The following is a 4,706-nucleotide window of genomic DNA, read 5'->3' on the forward strand; positions in this document are numbered from 1 at the left end:
GGTACACTCTATCCCCTCGTCCAGGTCATTGATGAACAAGTTGAACAAGACTGGGCCGAGTACCGAGCCCTGGGGAACTCCACTAGTTACCGGCCTCCAACTGGACTCTGCCCCGCCGATCAGAACCCTCTGAGCCCTGCCATTCAGCCAGTTCCCAACCCACCTCACTGTCCACTCATCCAACCCATACTTCTTGAGCTTCCCAATGAGGGTGTTATGGGAAACAGTGTCAAAAGCCTTGCTGAAGTCAAGGTAGACAACATCCACCGCTCTCCCCTCGTCTACCCAGCTGGTCATGCCATCCTGGAAGGCTATCAGATTGGTCAGGCATGATTTCCCCTTGGTGAATCCGTGCTGGGTACTCCTGATGATCTTTTTTTCATCCACTTGCTTGGAGAGGACACTCAGAATGAGTTGTTCCATCACCTTTCCAGGGACACTCTAAGAGCAGGATGCTCTTCTTGGCACTGTCAAGTGCTGCCTGTCCTACAGAGCTGGTTCCCCCAACTCCTGCTGGGGGTTTCTCCAGCTGGCATTATACCTGCCTGCTGGGATAAATGGAAGCTTCCTCCCAAAGGTGTCTTCCCAGCAGCCCAGTTGTCCTTTTGGAGTTGTTTCTGCCTCAAAGCTGAGTGCTTCAGAAAGCACACCACTGCAGCACCCTGTCCTAAGAGCAAGGACAGGGACCGTACCCTTCCTGCCCTGGCAATCACCTCCACTATGCGAGACCAGGAACAGAGCGAGCGTGTCTGGTTTTAGCAGCTGGCAGATAACGGCAGGGCTGTCAGAACTGGCTGCTCTGCACAGCTGAACCGAGTCTGCACAATTAAAATTACAGCCCAGTTACTCTCGCCCACACCAGGGTAAATCAGAGTACTTCCAAGAAGGGGAGCAAACTGATGGCTGTTAGTGAGGAGGGTTATTTTCCATTAGGAATGAGAGACCAGGTGTAAAGAAAGCAAGAAACGTAAGTCAACAAATACTTCTACAAATCATGGAATCGAATCTACGTAGAATCAGTTTCTCTGCAGGTTGGGCCATTGGGCCACAAAGCTGAAATGTCAGATTTGGTTTGGCGGAGGTCAGAATCCCAATTTCAGTGCAGTTTAGGAAATGTTGTGGTTTAACAGAAACTTTTGTTTAAAATTCCTTTTTATTTTTCAGACCTTCTGAACAGTCATCGCCTGCCGCTCTTTTGTCAACTGATTCTCAAAGTTGGAAACTTTCTGAACTACGTAAGGGCTTCTTTTGTCTTGTCCTCCTGCCACTACAGTATGCGGGTGCTCTCCTTTAGGGTTGTAATTTGAGTGGACACAGGAGTTACATCAGCTTGCTTTCTCTCTTGTAGGGGAGTCACACGGGCGATGCCGATGGGTTTAAAATCAGCACTTTACTCAAACTAACAGAAACCAAAGCAAACCAAACCCGCATTACGCTGCTCCACCATATTCTGGAGGTACCACTGCCAAGTCCTGAGTGATGGGGAAGGGGAAGGATTTTGTCACAGATGAACCCTTTCTTCTAATCTACTTTCAGTTAATGCCACGCGCTCATAGTTGTATCCTCCCTGGCTAACCACAGAGAGTTGCAAGCTGGGAGCATTCAATTCACTTAGGCTGGCGGAGGCTCTTTGTGGGCGCTACTCAGGGAGCTCCTTATCTTAAGATTTGTTCTGCTTTCCTCCGGCATCTTTCCTTGCCATGGCTGGAATTCCCTTTTTCATCTTTGCGCAATCTGCACATCATCAGCTGCAAACCACAGCGCACGTGGCTACCAAAGCTGTCCTGGCTGGTCTGTACCCATTCAGCCCTTCTGCCTTTCCACAGCCTCTCCCTTTTCCACCAGACTATGCTTGAGCTTTTCATGCTCCCCTCTAACCCCCATGCTTTCTTATTCCCTGTACTGCTGGTTTTTTTTCTTTTTCCTCCATGTTCTGCTCTGCCACCTTCATTCATCAAGGTCCCTCCATTCCAGCTATGCATGTTCAAGCCCCCGCTTTAGCTGGCAGTAGCTTCAGCAACCACAGCCATGAAAGTAAATCATGCAAATAAGATTCATGCCTTTTGATACCCTCCTGGGACTGTAGGAAGTGTCAGACTGAATCAAACCACAGTTCTGCCTCCTCCCATGGCCAAGAGTAGGTGTCTCAGAAAAGGGTAGAAGAGCTCAGTGGCAGGTCAGCTTTGTTTTGAACCGTGAGTATTTCTCAATATTCAGCCTTCTTGTATGTTTTTATAGCCTGGGAGCAATGTCTTCCCTCTCTGAACGTGCTGTCCTGTTTTGAATGCGGCTTGGCTGTGTGAGGCAAAGCAAACCGCAGAAGGGGAACAGCAGCAGGACGTGGTGCAGTCGTCCTTGCCGGGCGCTTCTGCCCATGCCTCTTCCCCCCAGCTTCCTCTCTCAGCTCCTGCCACACAGCAAATAACGCTTCTTTCTCTCTTCTGCTTCAGGAAGTAGAAAACAGCCACACGGACCTACTGGAACTGCCAAAGGATCTTGAATATGTTTCAAAAGCAGCAGGGTAAAATTGTGTGTCACTTCCTTCGAATTAAGAACAAAAATAAATCCCATACACAATCAACAATGTACCAGAAATTAGGACACATGCAGCTGGTATAGCCCATTAACAAGATGTCCTCTTGCTTAGTTTTAACCAAAAGATTTGGTTGATGAATGTTAATACCCCTTTAATATATGAGTTCTACTACAGCTGGCAACACTTAGGGCTGAAATATGCAGAGCACTCAGTTAATGCTGCCTCACAGGCCCTTCTAAAACCTGCACTACCTTTGTGGTAGCAGGAGCTTGTGAAGGCCAGCTACCCAGAAGCATTCCTGAAGTGCCTTCAACCAGACAAACTGTGCTAATGCTGAGCTCTGAGGGTGGAGAACAGCCCTTTGAATGGGTGGGCTTTTTTTTGGCATTCATTTACTCAATGCACAAAACTGTAGGTAAACCTGGCAGCCTTTTCGTAAGTGCTGTGGAGGGAGGCTGTATTCCATGAGCTCAGACTGTATAGAGAGCTGAGAGCTCAGGTTTCAGTTCAGCAAAGTGGTGGGAAGCAGAGGGGCAACCAAACTGCCAGCTCAGACTTGTCCACTCTTTGGTCAGTACAGGATGCTGGAGTGTCAACTAATGGGGGGGTTCTGTGTGATTTCAGAATTAATCTTGATATTATACGGACAGAGTCCAGTACCAATTTAAAGAAGCTGCTGGAGCTTCAGCGAAAGGTCTTATCATCAAATGACAACGTGAAACAGCAGTATGAGAAGCCTATCCAGGTCAGTAATGGAGGTCCCTTATATCTCCCCTGTTACACACACAGAGGCAGTGTGCAGTGCGTATGCAGCTGAGGAGGTTCATGAGGTGGTGGAAAATATTGCCACAAGACACACTCTCAGATTTGGAAATAGGCTGCAATTCCATACAACCCATTGGTATTTATTTGCCAGCTCCACTCCAAACCTCCACCTTTGGTGAGGCCATTTCTTCCCACCCCTGTCACAACTGCTCTCTCCACTCTGTTGTGTGACGCCCCACTTTGAGTTAAGATGTTCACCCTCTGTGTGGATCACCAGGGTAAACCCCTTCTCTTGGGATTAAGCTTTGCATTGAGGTTTCCAGGTCTTGTGCAAGCCACCCCTGTAAACTAGCACAGCAGTCGCTAGGAGCAAAGATCATCTGCAAGTCGTAGTTTCTTCCAACCTTCTAAGCTCTGCTGCAGTGAAAAGCCAGGGCCCAGAGTCCTGCTCCAAGCTCTTATGTTGACATCCTTTTTCTTTAAGTGCACTTCCCTCGTTGTCCTCTGGATGGTGTTTTACTGTGTATATTAAATGTATTTCAGGATAGCATTGATGCCTCCAGAAAGCTGGAAGAAGAATTTGAAACCATTGAAAGGAAGAGAGAAGAACTTGCAAATTATCTCTGTGAAGATCCAAGCAAGTTGTCCTTAGAGGACATATTTAGCATCATGAAGACCTTCAGAGATCTCTTCATCCGAGCCCTGAAGGTTGGTGTCTGTGCATGTGATGCTGAGCAGCCCTAGTACTGGTGCATGCCTCCGCTCTGACAGATGGGTGGGGTGGGCACCCAAACCCTGTGGGGGGAAGATGCTGGTTACGGCCTCTTCTTTTCAGTGCTTGGCATGAGGTCGCCTGGTGCAGAGGTGTCTTTTCCCTACTCCACCACATCCTCATGCAGTGCTGGTGCTCCTGGCCCAGACCTGTGGTTTATCATTTTGATGCAGCTTTAGCTGCAGAGTCACAAAGATGCTTTGGAGTCAAGCGTGTAAGTTTTAGAGGAAGGTGCTTATAAAACTTAACCCTTTGCTCCAACCGGAGCAAACAGACTCAGAAAGGGGATATGTAGTAAAAAAGCCACCACTTTGGTGGAAGTTGTGGCTTCAGTATCTTCCACTTTTGCCTCAGCTGAAGGTCAGGCAGAAGATCTGCACATTGCTAGGTAGCTGCGTTAGGCAGATCACTGCTGCCATCTCCTACTGGGATGTGGCAGAGTCCTGGCCCAGGCAGCGGTCTCCCTCTTGACAAGACAGTCCTTATTCCCCATGCCCATTTTATTTATTGCAGAGGATAAGGCCAAAATTTCTCTTACTCCTTTGCAACCATCTGCAGATCATCTTTCTCTTCATCAGCTTTTCTAGCAGACATTTAGCCAACTTTCTCATCTCCTTGTTACCTCACCACAGG

The sequence above is a fragment of the Egretta garzetta genome, unplaced genomic scaffold (assembly GCF_000687185.1).
Source record: "Egretta garzetta isolate BGI_Z169 unplaced genomic scaffold, ASM68718v1 scaffold185, whole genome shotgun sequence".
Lineage (NCBI taxonomy): Eukaryota > Metazoa > Chordata > Aves > Pelecaniformes > Ardeidae > Egretta > Egretta garzetta.